Source organism: Dromiciops gliroides, chromosome 2 (assembly GCF_019393635.1).
Source record: "Dromiciops gliroides isolate mDroGli1 chromosome 2, mDroGli1.pri, whole genome shotgun sequence".
In the NCBI taxonomy this organism is placed as follows: Eukaryota; Metazoa; Chordata; class Mammalia; order Microbiotheria; family Microbiotheriidae; genus Dromiciops; species Dromiciops gliroides.
In genome coordinates this window covers 562,330,403-562,349,302 of record NC_057862.1, presented here as the reverse complement: position 1 = coordinate 562,349,302, position 18,900 = coordinate 562,330,403, and the positions used below count along the sequence as shown (strand labels likewise).

The 18,900-nt window shown below is 37.9% G+C and overlaps 1 pseudogene; it reads right to left on the bottom strand.

Annotated features, from left to right (window-relative positions):
- Window positions 1-12,478: 12,478 nt before the first annotated feature.
- LOC122739310 lies at window positions 12,479-13,094 on the bottom strand (annotated as a pseudogene).
- Window positions 13,095-18,900: the final 5,806 nt, after the last annotated feature.

The window sequence follows — 18,900 nt, the reverse complement described above, 5'->3', positions numbered from 1 at the left end:
CATATTTGAACTCAGGTCCTCCTGAATCCAGGGCTGGAGTTTTATTCACTGTGCTGCCTAGCTGCCCCCCTCCCATCCAAATTCTTAAAGGAAAAATTAAATGAGTTACAGGAGAAAACAAACAGTAAAACTATACTAGTGGGGGACCTCAACTTTCCCCTTCCAGATATAAATAAGTCTAACCATAAAATAGATAAGAAGCTAAAAGGATGAATAGAATTTTAGAAAAAATAGATGAGGGGGCAGCTAGGTGGCACAGTAGATAAAGCACCGGCTCTGGATTCAGGAGTTCCTGAGTTCAAATCCGGCCTCAGACACTTGACACTTCCTAGCTGTGTGACCCTGGGCAAGTCACTTAACCCCCATTGCCTCTCAAAAAAAACAACAACAAACAAACAAAAAAAATAGATGTGATAGACTTCTAGAGAAAACTGAATGTGAATAGAAATGAGTAGACATTTTCTCAGCTGTATATGGCCTCTTCACAAAAACTGACCATTAGAGAACAAAAATCTTACATCCAAAAGTAGAAATATTAACTCTATCCTTTTCACACTGTAATTCAATAGAAATTATATTCCATAAAGGGTCATAACAGATTAAAAATTAATCAGAAACTAAATGATACTAATGAATTAGTGGATCAAAGAACAAATCACAGAAAGAATCAATAATTTTATTGGGAATGACAACAGAGACAACATACCAAATTTTATGGGATGTAGCCAAAGCACTACTTAGGGGGAAATTATATCTCTAAATGTGTACATCATAAAAGAGAGAAAAAGTAGATCAATGAATAAGGCATGCAACTAAAAAAAAAAAACTAGAAAATCCCCAATTTAACACCAAATTAGAAATCCTGAAAATCAAAGGATTGATTAATAAAATTGAAAGCAAGGAAACCATTGAACAAATAAATAAAACTAAGAGCTGTTCTTACAGGGGATAAAAGAATAAATGAAGAGGAAGACCAAATCATTAGTATCAAAAATGAAAAGGGTGAATTTAACACCAATAAAGAGGAATAAAGCAATTATTGGGAACTATTGTACCAATTTTTATGCCAATAAATTTGACAAGTGAAATGGATGAATATTTTAAAAAATATAAACTGTCCAGATTAACTGAAAAGGAAATAGAATAAATCCAATCTTAGAAAAAGAAATTGCACAAGCCATAAATGAGTTCCCTAATAAAACATCCCTGGGACCAGATGGAGTCACAAATGAACTTTACCAAACATTTTAAGAACAATAAATTCCAATACTACATAAACTATTTGGGAAAATAGGGAAGGAAGGAATTCTGACAAATTCCTCTTATGACACAAATATGGATTCTGATACCTAAACCAAGAAGAGAAAAAAAAGAGAAAGAAAACTATTCTTAATAAATATTGATGCAAAAAATTAAATAAAATACTAGTGTTGTATTTGAGATTTTAATAAAAAGATAAACTGAAGAAAATCTCTGTAAAGACTGCTTTTATTGACAGGGGAATGCTGCGTACCAATAAATGGGTCAACAAAGTACCTTCATTAATGACAAAGACCCCAAGTAAAAGGACAGTTCCCATTAAATAGAATTTGTGGAGTACAGAACAAAGAACAAAACAGTTTATATGACATCATAGGCTTGGAGACAACATGATTGGTTACAAATTGGTTACAAAGTTGAGGCACATGATTGGTTAGAAGTTTGGTAATGTGGTGTAGCAATGACACCCCTTCTTTTGTCATGAGACTAAGAAGCACTCATTATTTGAGTCCAGGTGTGAGATAGCAGCCCATATTTTTAGACAGCAAACCAGACAATAAGTATAGAACAGTAAGAAATGAAAAAATTACCTGAGGAACCAGACAGGGCCTTCACTAAGCTATATTGCTCACAGGAGTTAGGAACCATCCACATCTACTTGTTCTCTGCTTTGAGGAAGCTATAAACATACTGAAGAATAAGATCTATTGCCTTAATTTCTTTTTGGTGAGGCAATTGGAGTTAAATGACTTGCCCAGGGTCACACAGCTAGTAAGTGTCAAGTGTCTGAAGCTGGATTTGAACTCACGTACTCCTGACTTCAGGGCCGGTGCTTTATCTACTGTACCACCTAGATGCCCCTATTGTCTTCATTTTGAGCCCCTAACTGGCAGTTCACAGCAATCACACAGAAACATCTGTCTTCTATTTCCTGTATGCTTTACTATATATTGCCCCGCTTCCATACCCTGCCTTCATTTACCTCCATCCCAAAGATTCTTGTACTTAGACACATAAGACAGCAATGAATGACTTTGAGATTTAAAAGAAGACTAGAATATTTTCAAATAAATGCCTCCCCCCAAAGAAAACAATGCAAACTCATAAAAAATGAGGATTGTGATGCAGACTCAGTACCAGAATTAGAGAGATGTAAAGGATGTAAAAGTAGGAGTATCATTAGTTCCATTCTCAGCAAAAGGAATCATTTTCTCCACTCTATCTTTGCTACTTGCATTGACTTGTGCATGCCTTGGCTACATGCATTAGTATGTGGTCTCAGTTTTGATCATGAAATCAGCAGCAGTGGTAGGTAGCATAGGTTAATCTTACTCTCCTGCTTCCTTGTCACCAATCTCCCCTTAGAACATTTGCTCACTTCACCTCTCAGGAGATCTCAGCTCTCCTCCTTTAGTCTGAGTGAGAGGGAGACTGATTGTCCTTTTAGACATAGTCCCAACCCTCAGAAAGGAATTTATATTTGGTACTTATCGCTGATATTTTTCTGTACTATTATCCTAGTTGTCAATTTTCTCAAACTTCGGGCAGGACCACTTTTTTTTTTTAAGTGAGGCAATTGGGGTTAAGTGACTTGCCCAGGGTCACACAGCCAGTAAGTGTTAAGTGTCCGAGGCCGGATTTGAACTCAGGTACTCCTGACTCCAGGGCCGGTGCTCTATCCACTGTGCCACCTAGCTGCCCCAGGACCACTTTTAAACCATCCCATATGGATAATAATCTACCCTGTTTTAGGGAAAGTAATATAAGGTATATTAAAATAAACCAGAGTAGCCAATTTTTCTCTTTTTTCTTAAACATAAAATCAATTTTATTTTTTTTTTGGTGAAGCAATTGGGGTTAAGTGACTTGCCCAGGGTTACACAGCTAGTAAGTGTTACTTGTCTGAGGCTGGATTTGAACTCAGGTCCTCCTGAACCCAGGGCCAGTGCTCTATCCACTGCACCACCTAGCTGCCCCTCATAAAATCAATTTTAAAGGTGATCAATTCATTAAATTATGTGTCTTATGGCATATAATTAAAGGTCATCATAGCTTAGCCCTATATTTTTTCTTGCAGAAGAATAAAAATGATAGAGGTATTTTAAAGATAAGGGAAGTGAAATTCAAATATTTAAAACAGTGTAATTGCTAACAACACATCACTGAATGAGCTTGCAAATAATGAAGGACCAAGAACTTGTGGATGCTGAGAATAATTCAGAACTAGTGTATTATTACATAACTATACAGAATACCTAATTATTAAGGAAACGGACCCATTTTGGGGTGCTAGCAGTACAATTACAGTTGATGTGCAATTTTCAAATGACAAAACACCCAATTACCTTGTATTTTAAGCAAAGTACAGACAGGTTGGTAAACTAATTAGAAAAAGGCTCTATTTTCATATTGTGTGCTCATGCATGTAATCTTATTCTATTCTCTATTGTCTTCAAATGAGTATTTATTAGAGAAGAGTGAAATTTGAAGAAGGTAAAAGTAATGAGAAGGACATTATTGGGGTGGTATCTGACTGTTTCCATACTTTGTAAGATTTGGTCATGAAGTAATTGAAAGGAATAGGAAAGCAAGTGGTAGTGGGAATTGAATGAACCACACTGACTCCATCTTATGAATCAATTCTGGAGTTAGCTCAATTCCCTTTCTGGGAGATCTAATCTAATTACTATCTTCTGAGAAAACTTTATTCAGTTGTGAGAATTCTGAAAGGACTTTGTTGCTTTGTTTTAACCTAGCCCTGTGTGGCTGGGAAGTTGGACCACCTCTCCCTATTGCTTAGAGATCCTTAACTAAGGACCAGGGTTATGCTGACCACAAACCCAGACAGATTTGAAGATTAATGCAAGGGGTTTCCTTATAATTATATATCTCAAGCAACTCATATGTCATATCTGAAAACTGACCCCATACTGATCAATCAGATATTGTTGGGGGCAGCTAGGTGGCACAGTGGATAAAGCACCAGCCCTGGATTCAGGAGGATCTGAGTTCCAATATGACTTCGGACACTTGACACTATGTGACCCTGGGCAAGTTACTTAACCCTCATTGCCTCACAAAAATCAATCAATCAATCAGACATTGTTCCCATGTTCCTTTGGTTGAATACAGACATGTGGGAGAAGTGGGACCTCTTTCTGATTTCAGTGTCTTATGCTTGTTTGCTCTCCTTCTCCCAACTTGAAAATTCTCTAAACTTTCCTCCAATTACAAAAGAGATTACCTAATTTTGTATCCTGGTTAAGTATTTTCTTTTAATTAATTGGTTTTATTTGATGAATTGTTTTAAGGCATAAAAGTCTGTCTTCCCCTGGATTCGGGATCCAGCTCTACACTGAGAAGGACTGGTTCTGATTTATTAGGCAATTGGTATGCATTGCTTAATAAATCAATATGCTCAGAAGCTTGGACTTCTGTTTCCTCTGTCATTTCATCTTTCACCCATGACAGTCATATAAGAAAACCACAAGAGAATCTGAATATTATTAGTAAAGTAGCAGAGCATGTGATAATGACCTGAGCAAGCAATCTGTATTGTTTAATTTATGGCAGGATTGCTGGTTGATGCTATATATTTTTTTCCTCCATCAGCCCTTCCTTTCCTCTTGTGTGTAGAGTAGCACATGACTCCCAACCCACCAATTAACACGGATCACAGAATGACAGATTTTGAGCTAGAAGAGAATTTAGCAAGAATCTAGTTTTTAAAAACTCATTTTACAGAAGAAACTGAAACCTAATTTACTTGATCAAAATCAAAATGATTTTATGATTGCTAGTGGGACACTTGACCTTCCTGAGCCTCAGTTTCCTCTTCCAGAAAGTAGAAAGATAGGGCATGATGTAATTTCCCTGAGGGAGTTTTGTGAGACAGAAACTATTGACTCTAAAGCAATGTAAGAATGAAAAAAATAAATGAATGAATGATCAAGTGTTTATCAAGTGCTTACTATGTGCCAAGCACAGTGATAGACACTGAGGATACAAATGCAAAAGCAAGATCCTCTGCCTACCAGCACAGAAAGTTGGTCTGAGTATTCTTTTCTATTAACAATGATTGTATTGATTTGACAATTGTTCCCAGAACAAGAGTAAGAGATGGGAAGAATAGGGGTAGGTGGGATGGGGAAGGATATACACATGCATAGTAGATAGCAAGATGCTAAGCTGTTTAAGCCCTGGTTTTTTGGTGGTTGGCTGAATGAAATAGGAAGTATGTTGTAAGATAAGTAGTAGTAAAATATAGCATAGCAGTAGTAGAGTAAATTTCCCACTCATTTACCTGCTAATCAGGACAGAGTCCCAAAGCTGAGTGGATTCAATGAATTGTCATTATTATTCCTGAGAATAGATGTCATTAAAACAATTCTTATAAGCATGCTTCTCTATCTGGTTTTTTAAATCCATTTTCCTCAGAATTTCCCCTAAAGAACAATTTTCTGAGATGATGCAGAAGTAAGCAGAACCAGGAGAACAATACAAATAGCATAAATAAAATGAATACAATAGCATATTGTTAAGGGCTAAAATTCTAGCTAAACTGTCTAAAATATCTAATGAGTAGTCGCCAATAAATTATAAGCTTTAGCAAGAGTTAGACTTTTGAGCATTTATTAAGGAGAATAAAAATTTTGGTAAAGAGAGAGAAAGGCCTAGATTCCTATCTATTAAAGGGAGAGCACATTTCTAGCTCCGCTCTCCACCAGAGTCCAAAGGAAAGAGAGTGAGACCGAGAGCGAGCGCCAGTCTCTTCCTTCCTCCTTCCACTAGCCCACGTCACTTCCTGACGCCAAAGAAAAGACTCCTGGTCTTGCCCTCAAAGACCTTCACTTCATGGGCGGAACTCTTCTACAGTAAGTCTCCAGCAGGTGGCGTCATTCCAATCGTTACAATATATAAAAATCACACTGAGAGGCAGCCAAACTGAGATGAATTACAAAGACTGTAATGATCAATCTTAGTAGCAGAGAATGGAATGGAAAACATTGCCCTACTCTTGGTAGAGATGTAGAGGACATTGTCAAATGTCATGGTACTGCCAGTTGGTTTTGCTTAACATGCCAGTGTTGTTATAAAGGGGAGTTCAATGCTGTGTGTGTGTGTGTGTGTGTGTGTGTGTGTGTGTGTGTGTGTTGGAGGGTGGTATATAGGAAAATTATTGTGCCAAAAAATAAAAGTAATCCCTTAATTTTACCAAAAAAAGAATGTTCCCTAAAATGTAAATGCCAGGAATTCTTTTTATAATTTCCAGTGTTTTCTTCCTAAATGTACATAGTTAAGAATTCCCCTAACACCCTATTAGATCTATGGATAGGTACTAGTTATTTGTGGCCAACTCCCAATTCTCATTATCACAAATTATTTGGAGCATCTTTCCTTGGAGTGGCTTAGATATGAAGATGTTAGGTGGTATAACAGATGGTACTCTAGATTTGGCATCAGGAAGATATCAATTCAAATCCTGTCTGAGATATTTCTTATCTGTTACCCTGGATAAATCACTTCATCTTTCTTAGCCTCAGTAAAATCAGGATGATAATATTATCTACTTCACAGGGTTATTGTGATGACCGAATGACATATGTAAAATATTCTGCAAACCTTAAGGTACTATATAAATATTAGTTGGTATTATATGTGAAGAAAAACCAAATCAAATATGATTCTGTTAGAATAAATATAAGTCCACCCAATTGCATTCCTCATGAATGGCACCTTGAAGGGAGATTTGAGTTTCCTTTTCACACAACAGTAGTGAATGGTGAATTTCTTTCATTTAGTACAAAAATCCATAGGTCCAGTTTCTCCTCACTTTCAAGAGCCCTAACTGGGAATTTAAAAACCTGTAGTAATTGTCAGAAATGGTATCCAGTTGACAAAGTTTGTCATTAGTTGGAATATTGTGGTGAGGGAAGAGATGGCAAAATAAGCTGGCAAAGGAGCTCACCCCAATCCACTATCTGGTATCTTCCTATTTGAACTAATTATTCTTGTTAACTAATATTTTTATTTGTTTTGGGAGGTTTTGGTGAGGCTATTGGGGTTATGTGACTTGCCCAGGGTCACATAGCTAGTAAGGGTCAAATGTCTGAGGCCGGATTTGAACTCAGGTACTCCTGAATCCAGGGCCAGTGCTTTATCCACTGCACCACCTAGCTGTCCCGCTAACTAATTATTAAGCAATGTTGTTTCCGTATTGGATTCTTCGAATTTTCTAAATTTGTATCCCTGGAGCAAAACCTTCATTGTTCTACCCTTATAATTCTCATATCTTCTGAGTCTTCTCATTTTCAATGTTACCTTTTTGGAAGTTTCTAGAACCCTTCCTACTTCTAAAGTTTTTAAAACCATGTGAGAAAATGCTTTTATTGGGGTAAAGAAGGAATCTTGGGATCTTCCCTTCTGGGGAGAATTGTGTGGATGTGTTTTCATGCACACATAAAGGGTATAAAATGTAAGGAACCTTAAGAAGATGTGTTAGTGCTATAACAATGAATAAAGATGGCATTTATGCCTTAATAGTTGAAAGTAGAATAGATATGGAAGTGATTGCAAATGGTTCCTGAGCGTAATAGTCTGACTTGATCAGGTAGGATTTCATTGACTTTCAGATCTAGTTGTTTTGGGGAGGGTAGATCAGGGAAAATGGTTTGATTAGTAAATGGAATTGCAAAATTTCAGAGTAGAAGGGACCCCAGCAGCTCTCTAGTCCAATACATACCTATCCCTGCAACACACCCAATGCATGCTCACACCTCCTTTTCTTCAAGTGAAGGTCTTCAGGCTCTGAATTCTTTCCTCAGATATCCATTATTTATTATATTTTTATTGCATTGCCACCATCAATACTCTCATTTGATATTCATTATTTTCTACATTTGTTTATGAATTCTTTATGCTCTAAATCATGGTCAATTTGAGTAAAGATGCCTTTGTTCCCACCATATTCCAAGCCAGGAATGAACCTCCTCCTCACCACTTAGCATCTCCTTTAAGACTCAACTGAAGCACCACATTCTGCATAAAGTCTTTCCAGATACTCCATAACTGCTAATGCCCTCTGTCTGTAAACTAACTTGCATGGATTCTATATGTATTTATATATGTCCATGTTGTTTCTTCCAACAGAAAGTAAGGTTCTTTAAGGAAGGGATGTGGTTCTTGGCACATAATGAGTTCCTAATTGTGCCTCTGCCTCTGCACTCCTATCTCATCCTATTAAACACCCAGTGTCAAGCTTTCTGGAAATTCAATCAGGGTGAATGGTGCTACTATCTTATGCTAGATGATATTCTGTCATTAACCATGGTCCATGGAATTCCACTTGTAGTTGCTTATTGATGGGCTATTCCAAAGCTGATATAGATATAGATATAGATATAGATATAGATATAGATATAGATATAGATATAGATATAGATATAGATATAGATATAGATATAGACACATATTGATATTTATATAGTCTTTATGATACCCATTCAGTAATCCCCAAATGCTTCCCTATCATACCTAATATTTTAATATTCAGTACAGAACTTTAATATTTTTATTTAAATTGGTCTAGGTCTGAAAGTGGTAAATTGAAGTACCCAAAATTATTTATTCTGCCTGATTTCTCCTATAATATGATAGATATTTCCTTTAATTAAATGGTATAACATTTGTTGCCTAAATTTTTAATACTGATATTTTATTATCTATGGCACCTTTGCTTGAATGCCTCCAATGGAGAAAAACCCATTGCCTCTAGAGTTAGTTGGTTATACTTTTGACTAGATCTAATTGTTAAGAAATTTTTCCTTATAAGCAACCTAAATTTCCTTCTTTGCAACTTCGATTCATTGCTCCTAGTCATGATTTTAGGGTAATGTAGAATTAACCTATGGACTTTTCCAACCGACTGTCTTTCAATAATTTAAAGACAGTTGGAGTTTCTTTTCTTTTCTTTGACATAATTTCTCTTTAAGTTTTCTCTTTTTCAAGCCAAACATCCTTCGACCAACATGACATGGCCTTAAGGCCTTTCAACATTCTGTACTTTTCAATACCCTTCTGATACTGCCTAGAATTGTACACAATACCCTAGATGTGTTCTGACTAGGGTAGAATATAGTAGAACCATCACCTCTTTATTCCTAGAAATCATGCCTCTCAACACAACCCAAGATATTTTAGTTTTGTTGACTGTAACATCCTACTATTGAGCTTTCAGTCCACTAAAAGCCCAAATAGTTTTTCATACTCTTCTAGGATAAAGGAATATAAAGGGGCTCCAGCAGGTCAGGGAAATCCACAAACCTCAAATAGAATTAAATATTTTAGAATCAATCAGTGACTATTTATTGATCATCTACCATGTACCCAAAAATGTGTTAGGTGCTATAGATGAATTTTCAAAGTGTAAGACAATGTTAGCATCTTTAAGGCTCTTTCAAACCCAATTTTATTACTTCTTCTCCTTCCTAGTCTCCTTCCTATGAAGATCTTTATCAAAGAGAAAAAATATAAGAGGTTCTAAATCCTCTGAAGCACCCCACACCCCTTCAGTTTGTCTCTGAGCCCAGAACTAGACTACAATTCTGTACACAAAGAATAAAACTAGGATTTTGGTGATCCTGGAGAAGAACTAAGCTGAATCGTCCAACTACTAGGACAAGATGAATACAAATGATCGTGCTGGGGGCAGCTAGATGGTGCAGTGGTTAAAGCACTGGCCCTGAATTCAGGAGTACCTGAGTTCAAATCCAGCCTCAGACACTTGACACTTACTAGCTGTGTGACCCTGGGCAAGTCACTTAACCCCCATTGCCTGCAAAAACAAAAACAAAAAACAAAAACAAATGATCGTGCTGCCTCACTTGCTTGGTATGGGGGCATAGAAACCAAAAGCCATAATGCAAACTTAGAGAAAAAATAACTCAATATATTTTCAGGAAATGGCAAAGAAAATGTAAGGTTTATTTATGATGCTAAAATACAAGTAATTTAAATCTAAATATGAGTAGGAAGATGCAGTTTTACAAACAAGCAATATTGCACAACTCTGAGGTTTTTAAATAACTTGACAAATTTAGAGCTAATGGTAAAACTCAGTCCATAAATAAAGAGTATGTAAATTAGAATATTTGCTCATAATTTTCAGTACATTATTGTTACTGTTGTGCCTCTGCCTTCTCCCAAGGTGTTAAAAGGTTTTGCAAACTTTTTTTCTTCCCATTAACACCAAAATAGCTCTATCCAATAGATTTTGGAGTCAGGAAACAGCTTGGTATAATGTTGAAATTGCTGCAAGCTTTCTCAAATTTGATCCATAATAATTGTAATTATTTATATATTGCTTTCAGTTTTGTGAAGCACTTTGCATATTTTGGTTCTTACAGCAACCTCATGGTATATGGGCTATTTTTTTCTCCATTTTATAGTTGAGGAGACTAAAGGTGCTAGCTATTATTTTGCATTGACCCCTTTTTCAATCTGGTAAAACTTAGGAACCTTGTCTCAGAATATTTTTAAACATAGAAAAAAGTCCACATAGGACTAGAAAAGAAGCCAATTAGATTACAGACCCCAGGCAAAGAACCCCCTCCACAAGCTCCTTGAGGTCAAACACTACATCTTAACTTTCTTTACACCCCCATGTTTTTTTTAATTTGGAGCTATAAAGAACCTTAAATGTTACCTAATTCGATCCCATCATTTTACAAAAAAGGAAATGAAGGCACAGAGATAATTTACCCAAGATAGGATTCAAGCTCAGTCTTATATTTTTCCATGCACATAGTAGTAATTAATTTTTATTTAGTTGAATTGAATAAAGAAAACATTCTCAACATTTATCATGTTCTTAAAAACCACTGAGTTCTGAGAGGGAGCCAAGATAGTGGAGGAAAGGCAGTAAGCTCTTGGAGCTCCTGACACAACCATTCCAAAAAACTCCAAATAATGCCATGAGACAATTCCTGGAGCAGCAGAACCCACAAAAGGATGGGCTGAGATCATTTTCCAGTCAAAGACAGCTTACAATTTGGCAGGAGGAGTCTGTTGTACCAGGGTGGTAGTGGAGTCCAACCTCACAGTTGTACTAACACAGATCCAGACCCAGTCAGGCCACGCTAGAAGAATTTAACCCCAGATCCTCTCAATTGACTGCAGCAGCAGTGTCTTCTGTTTTGGGGTTGTTTTTTGTTTTTTTGCAAGGCAATGAGGGTTAAGTGACTTGCCTAGGGTCACACAGCTAGTAAGTGTCAAGTATCTGAGGCTAGATTTGAATTTCAGATCCTCCTGAATCCAGGGCTGGTGCTTTATACACCGTGCCACCTAGCTGCCCTGACCAGTGTCTTCTGGAACTAAGCTCACATTCTGGTGAAAGGGCTGAGTGGTTGGTTGGGGGGCAAATACAGGGTTTCTGCTGGAACTGAGGCAGAATTCAGTTGTTCTACCCCAGCTGAGAACCAGGAAAAAATCTTGAGTGGTGGTGGCATCACAGGTGGAAGAAGAGTACAGGCTCACCTGAGTCATTAATCCAGTGAAACTTTTGTTGCCTGGTTAATTAGCAAGCAGCCCTGGGGTTATTTACAGACCAAAGCACAGGCCAGGTGAGTGGAGAACCTGCCTCTCCTTAAATTGTACCACCTTCAAACCCCTGAAACTTGAAACAGTGCATCCTGGAAGCAGTGCACCACTTTAAGAAGGAGTTAAAAATCAAGAAATAGGCAGGCAATACAAGCAGACAGAGAAATATGCAACCATAGAAAGTTTCTTTAGTGACAAGGAAGATCTAGGTGCACCCTCAGAAGAGGATAGCAACATTAGGACTCCTATATCCAAAGCTTCCAAGAAAAATATGAATTGGTCTCAGGCCATAGAGGCGCTCAAAAAGGACCTTGAAGATAAAGTAAGAGAGGTAGAGGGGAAAAATGGAAACAGAAATGACAGTGATGCAAGAAAGTCATGAGAAAAAAGTCAACAGCTTGAAAAGCCAAATGGAAAAGCTCTCTGAAGAAAATAATTGCCTAAGAATTAGGATTGAACAAATGGAAACTAGTGACTTTATGAGAAACCAAAACACAATAAAGCAAATAAAAATAAATTTAAAAAATAGAGGGCAATCTGAAATATCTTTTTTCCCCCACAGGCACAGGGACCATGACCAAACAGTGGGAGGCAGGATATTTATTGTAGACACAGGCCAGGATCAGTGGTTGGATTTTGCCACTCACTCAAGCTCATCCTTCTTCTTGATGGTGTATGAGTTTGAAGAGCCCTTGGCAGCATTGATCAGCTCCTCAACCAGTCACTCGGTGATGGTCTTACTGTTGCAGAAGACAGCCTCTTGGGCACTGGTGCAGAGCAGCCAGATGGCTTGGTTGACCTGCCACAGCGGGAGCATATCCACTGCTTGGTGTCTCATGGTCCCTGCCCACCCAATCCTGGTGGAATCCTCACAAGGACCACTCTTGATGATGGCATTCATGAGAACCTGCAGTGGGTTCTCTCTGGTGAGGAGGTAGATGATCTCAAAGGCATGCTTGACTATGTGCATGGTCATGAGCTTTTTGCCATTGTTGCAGTCATGCATCATCATGGAGTGGGTGAGGTGCTCCACAATTGGGGCACTGGGCCTTGTAAAAGCATTTGGCCGCATAGCGGCCCACACTGTGGGGAAGGTACTTGACATACTTCTCCTTGACAGCAATGTAATCCTACAGGGAGATGTCATTGATCTCTACATGGTCCATGCTCCACTTTCCAAATAGCTTGATATCCAGGGTTTCAGCCATGGCCAGTCCTGCTGTTTCCCACTCAGTCATGTTGGTCCTCGCTCAGCCCTCGGGTCACAGGGAAAGGGTATCCGGACACATACAGAGTTCTGGCTGCATTCCCTCCACATGGCCTGCTCGGGCACCAGAACAGGAAAGAGCTGAACTATCTTTTTGAAAAAAAAAACTGCTGACCTGGAAAATAGATCCAGGAGAGATAATTTGAAAATAATTGGACTACCTGAAAACCATGATCAAAATAAGAGCTTAGACATCATCTTTCAAGAGATTGTCAGGGAAAATTTCCCTGATATTCTAGAAGCAGAAGGTAAAATAGAAATTGAAAGAATACACCAATCACCTCCTGAAAGATATCCCAAAATGAAAACTTCCAGGACTATTATAGCCAAATTCCAGAGCTCCCAGGTCCAGGAGAAAATATAGCAAGTTGCCAAAAAGAAATAATTCAAGTACTGTGGAGCCACAGTCAGGATAGCACAAGATCTAGCAGCTTCCAAATTAAAGGATTGAAGGACATGGAATATAATATTCCAGAGGGCAAAGGAATTGGGATTACAACCAAAAATCATCTACACAGCCAAACTGTGTATAATCTTTCAGGGGGAAAAATGGGACTTCAATAAAAAAGAGGACTTTCATGTATTAGTGATGAAAAGAGCTGAACCGAATAGAAAATTTGACTTTCAAATGCAAAAGACCCTAGAGAATCATAAAAAGGTAAACAGGAAAAAGAAATCATAAGGGATGTTAAAAGGTTAAACTGTTTATGTTCCTACATGGTATGATGATACATCTAACTCATAAGAGCATTCTCAGTATTAGGGCAGATGATAGGAATAAAGTTAGAGGGCACAGGTGGGAATTGATTATGAAGGGATGATATCTGCAAAGAATTTATTTTTTATGGGGCAGTCAGGGTTGGAGTCACAGGGTTGTTGAGTGTCTTGTGTCTGAAGCCAGATTTAGGCTAGGGTCCTCCTGGGTCCAGGGTGGGTGCTTTGTCCACTGTGTCACCTAGCTGCCCCATGATGACATCTTTATGGTAAAATTGAGGGGGGATAGGATTTAACTGGGGAAAAAAAGAAATCAATTTGCACCCTAGAGTCAGGAGTGCCTAAGTTCAAATCTGACCTCAGACACTTGACACTTACTAGCTGTGTGACCCTGGGCACTTAACTCCAATTGCCTCACCAAAAAAAAAGGATTTAACTGAGGGAGTGGGAAAGGTAGAGGTAGAATGGGGTGAAATCTTACATGAAAGAAGGAGGAAAGAGCCTATGGAGGAGGGGGAGAGATGGGGGAGGAGTGGGGCAGTGAATGAGCCTTACATTCATCAGAATTGCCTCAAAGACTTTAATCTCATCAGAGTTGTCTCAAGGAGGGAATAATATACACACTCAGTTGGGTGGAGTAATCTATCTAACCCTGCAGGAAAGTAGGAGGGGAAGGGGATAAAGAGGGAGGGGTAAAAGAGGGGAGGGCAGATTGGGGAGGGGCAGTCAGAAGCAAAACATTTTTGAGGAGGGATAGGGTAAAAGAAGATAGAAAGTAGAATAAATATCATGGGCAGGGAATAGGATGTAGGGAAACAGTTTACAATAGTAACTGTGGAGAAATTTGAAGCAGAGGCAAGAGTAATGTAAGATGATGAGGTGAGGATGATGGATCGATGGATGGATTGATGATGATTGGAGGAAGATGAGAATTGATTAATGAGGATTGATTGATGAGGAGGAGGATTGATGGATGATGATTGATTGATGATAATGATGGCAAAAGGTATGGTACTTTGCTGGTCTATTGTGAAGAAAATTCTTTGTCATGTATAAGGTACTATATAAATGTTATCTATTACTGTTGTTTCAATAACCAATCTCATGGGTTTATTTTAAGGAAATATCTCTTTAAAGTACTATGTAAATATAGTTTACTATAAAAACAATGATGAACAGGATGCTATCAGAAAGACCTGGAAAGGAGCAGCTAGGTGGCACAGTGGATAAATCATGGGTCCTGGATTCAGGAAGAGGGCCTGAGTTCAAATCTGGCATCAGACACTTAATACTTACTAGCTGTGTGACCCTAGGCAAGTCACTTAACTCCAATTGCCTCACAAAAAATAATAATTTTTTAAAAATTAAAAAAATAAAAAACCTGGAAAGTCCTGCATGAGCTCATGCAAAGTGAAATATACATTTTACAAAATAATGGCAATATTGTGAGGTGATCTGCTGTTAATGACTCAGTTATTTTCAGCAATGCAATGATCCAAGACAACTCTGAAGATCTTATGAAAAATGTAATCCATCTACAGAGAGAGAACTGATGGTATTTGAATACATATTGAAGCATAATTTTTTGTTAGTTCCTTCATCTGAAGTTTTGTTTTTCTCTGTTTTCTTTCACATACTGGATAATGCAGAAATGTTTTGCATGACTGCTTGTGTATAACTTATTATTGAATTGCTTGAGTTCTTGTGGGGGATGGAGGGAGGAAGAGAATTTGGAATACAAAATTTTAAAAATTGATGTTGCCAAAATTTGTATTTTACATGTAATTTGGGAAAATAAAATTCTAAATATAAAAAAGTTTAAAATACTGAGTTCTAAAATCTTCAGTAAGTTGTGAGCTTTCTCTGTGTGTGGTTCAATTTTTTAGATATATTTTGCCAAGGAGAAAATTGGGACCTTTTGAAATGTCTGCCTTTTCTTTGTAAAGGATAGCTCCCATTTCTAAGAGATACAGAGCCTTTATCTTCTTTTGAGCTGAGAATTAATTGATTCATTAATATTTCATATTATTTCTAAGTTTCCAAATGACCAGACATCAAAGACTCCATCCTGCATGTATCTATGATATTCATCACTTACCATGAACTTGTTCAATATCACATAGTTGCATTGATCGAGTCACTCAGCTACTTTGGTTTTCCTTCCAAAATATGCCATGGATGTGAACATGTTCTATGGTTCTCTCTCTCTCTCTCTCTCTCTCTCTCTCTCTCTCTCTCTCTCTCTCTCTCTCTCTCTCTCTCTCACCCCCCTCTCTCCCTCTCCCTCTCCATCTGTCTGTCTCCCTCCTCTTTACTTTCTATCCTAGTAAAAGCTTACTTCAGTAATAATCAATAGCAGGGATCTCATAACAAGACTACTGGCCCTATCTAGCTGCTAGCTGCCCTGCCAAATGGTAACTCCACATCTCTCATTGCTGAACCCTTCTATCTACTTACATAGCTTCTATCCATAGAAAGTGCTTTTAATAAATGCTTATTGATTGGTTCAGGACTTCATCATCTCTATGAAATAGCCTTTTAATCGATATCCCTGATTCCAGGTTCTTACCTCTAAAATCCATCCTTCCCATTAGCTGCTAACTTGATATTCTTAAAATACAACTGACCATGAATGAATGGGGGTGGGGGAAGGAAAAAATACTTATTAAGTACTGACCATATACCAGGCATTTTGCTAATCTCTTGGATACAAATACAAAAATTAAGGCAGGCCCTTTCTAGATGAGTGCTGTCTACATAAACATGAAATTGGAATTACAGACCATTGGGCTGTATGTCAGGTAACAACATCCTATAACCTTATTGTTAGTATCTTTCCACCCTTTGGCCACCTAGGAAACTTTTCACTCACTTTTGGACAGTTAGGTGGTGCAGTGGGTAGAGCACCAGCCCTGGAGTCAGGAGGACCTGAGTTCAAATCCAGTCTCAGACACTTGACACTTACTAGCTGTGTGACCCTGGGCAAGTCACTTAATCCCAATTGCCTCACCAAAAAAAAAAAAAAAAAAGAATTATCTGACACCTGCAAAGAGCTGAACAGCTGTGCTACTCTCCTCAGTTCTGATTTTTTCCTGCACCCAATGGAACATCTTTTGTACCCCACTTTTGAGCCAACTTCCATGAGCACCAGGGAGCTACTGAAGAGTTTTCAACTCAATCCAATTCAGAAAGCATTTATGAAGCACCTTTTGCATGGGAGGCATACATATGCTAGGGATACAAGGACATCAAAGGGCTTATATTCTCCTGGGGAGGAAACTACAAAGAGAAATACAAAACATACAAAAAGTAATTTCAGGAGAAGGAAATGTCAAGCCACTCCATTATCTTGTCAAGAAAAATCCCAAAGAAGGTCACAAAGAGTTGGGCAGGACTGAAATTACTGAACAACAACAACAACATTTCAGTGGTATTACATTAGCAATTGGAAGATGGGGGGGGGGGCAGCCAGGTGGTACAGTAGATAAAGCACTGGCCCTGGATTCAGGAGGACCTGAATTCAAATCCAGATTCAGACACTTGACACTTACTAGCTGGGAAAGTCACTTAACCCTCATTGCCCCTCAAAAAACAAAACAAAACAAAATGCAGGGAAAAAAAGCAATTGGAGGGTGGAGGAAGTAGATCAGGAGAAAGCTATTGGTACTTGATTGATCTTGGAAGGGAACTTGGGATTCCAAGAGGTAAAGATGAGGCTAGAGAAGATTCAGAACATTGGTTGGGCAGCTTGTTAAAGGACTTAGAAGGAGAAGATGGAATGTTGTGTATTTGAAATAGTAAGTAAGCCAGTTTTCCTGGAACATAGAATAAATGGGAATATGTGTAATTAATCTGGGTAGACATGTTAGAAGCAGGTTATAAAAGGCTCAGAATGCCAAAACAACTGAAAGTCATTAGAGTTTCTTGATCAAGCAAATGATATGGACAATCAGCTTTAGAAATATCACTTTGAAAGAAGTACAAAGGGCGGATTGAATCTTGGGACAGAGTGACTAATTAGGCTATTTAGCTCAGGCAAGAGGTGATATGTTCCTAAACTAGGGTTATGAGGAAGAGATGGAAGCAAGATTTCTTGTGGAGGCAGAATTCACAAGACTTGATAACTGGTTTAATATGAGGGTGATGAGCAGTTTTGAGTGTAGAGGAGCAATATAATCAGAGCAGTGTACTAGGAAGATGGTTCAGGCTAAAGTATGGAATCTAGACTGAAATAACAGATCTCCAGCCAAGAAGATCTGGATTCCTATCATGCCTCTGATGGTAGCTATATGACCATAGAAAAGTAATTTAAGTTTTCTAGGTATTCATTTTATCATTTGTAAAAATAAACATTCTAATTCCTGTAGATGTCCAGTACAATATCTGATAAGGTTGGTTATTATGAGGGTCAGGTGAGATAACCTATGGAAAGTACTATATGATTATAAGTTACTACCATTTTAGACCAGAGGAAGGAAAGGAAGAAGTCCAATTAGAAAGTAAAAGATGACATGCCACATCTTCCTTGAAGCACTTCTTGATCCTCTCCCAATTGTTAGGATTCTGTCCTGCCTTAGTTTTTCTTGTACTATATTTATTTGCGCACATTTCATTAAGGTCAGGGATCATTTAATTTTTATCTTTGTATCCCAAGTGCATAGTATAAGACCAAACAAATAGGAGATATTTAAGAAATGTCTATTGAAAGGAATGGAAAGAGGGGGATAGGAAGGTTTTGTTTTTTTTTAAGTATCCTAGTGGTAGAATCCACAAGACTTTTTACTTGATTGTGTGTGAAGAAGAGAGAGGAAAGGATCAAGCATATCAGGATTCAAGCTTGTTTGCCTGAAACGATGGTGGTGCCATCGATAGGAAGAGGAGGTGAGGAGAGGCAAAAGCAGGGGAGATCATAAAATCTATATGAATAGGTTGAATTTGAGGTGTCAGGGTAACATTCAGAAGATATGGCTAGTCTGCTGCTAAAATACAGAAAGCTTTGGGTAAAAATTGGAAGTGAAGACATAGATTTGTGAATCATCTGCATAGAGACCATAATTAAATCT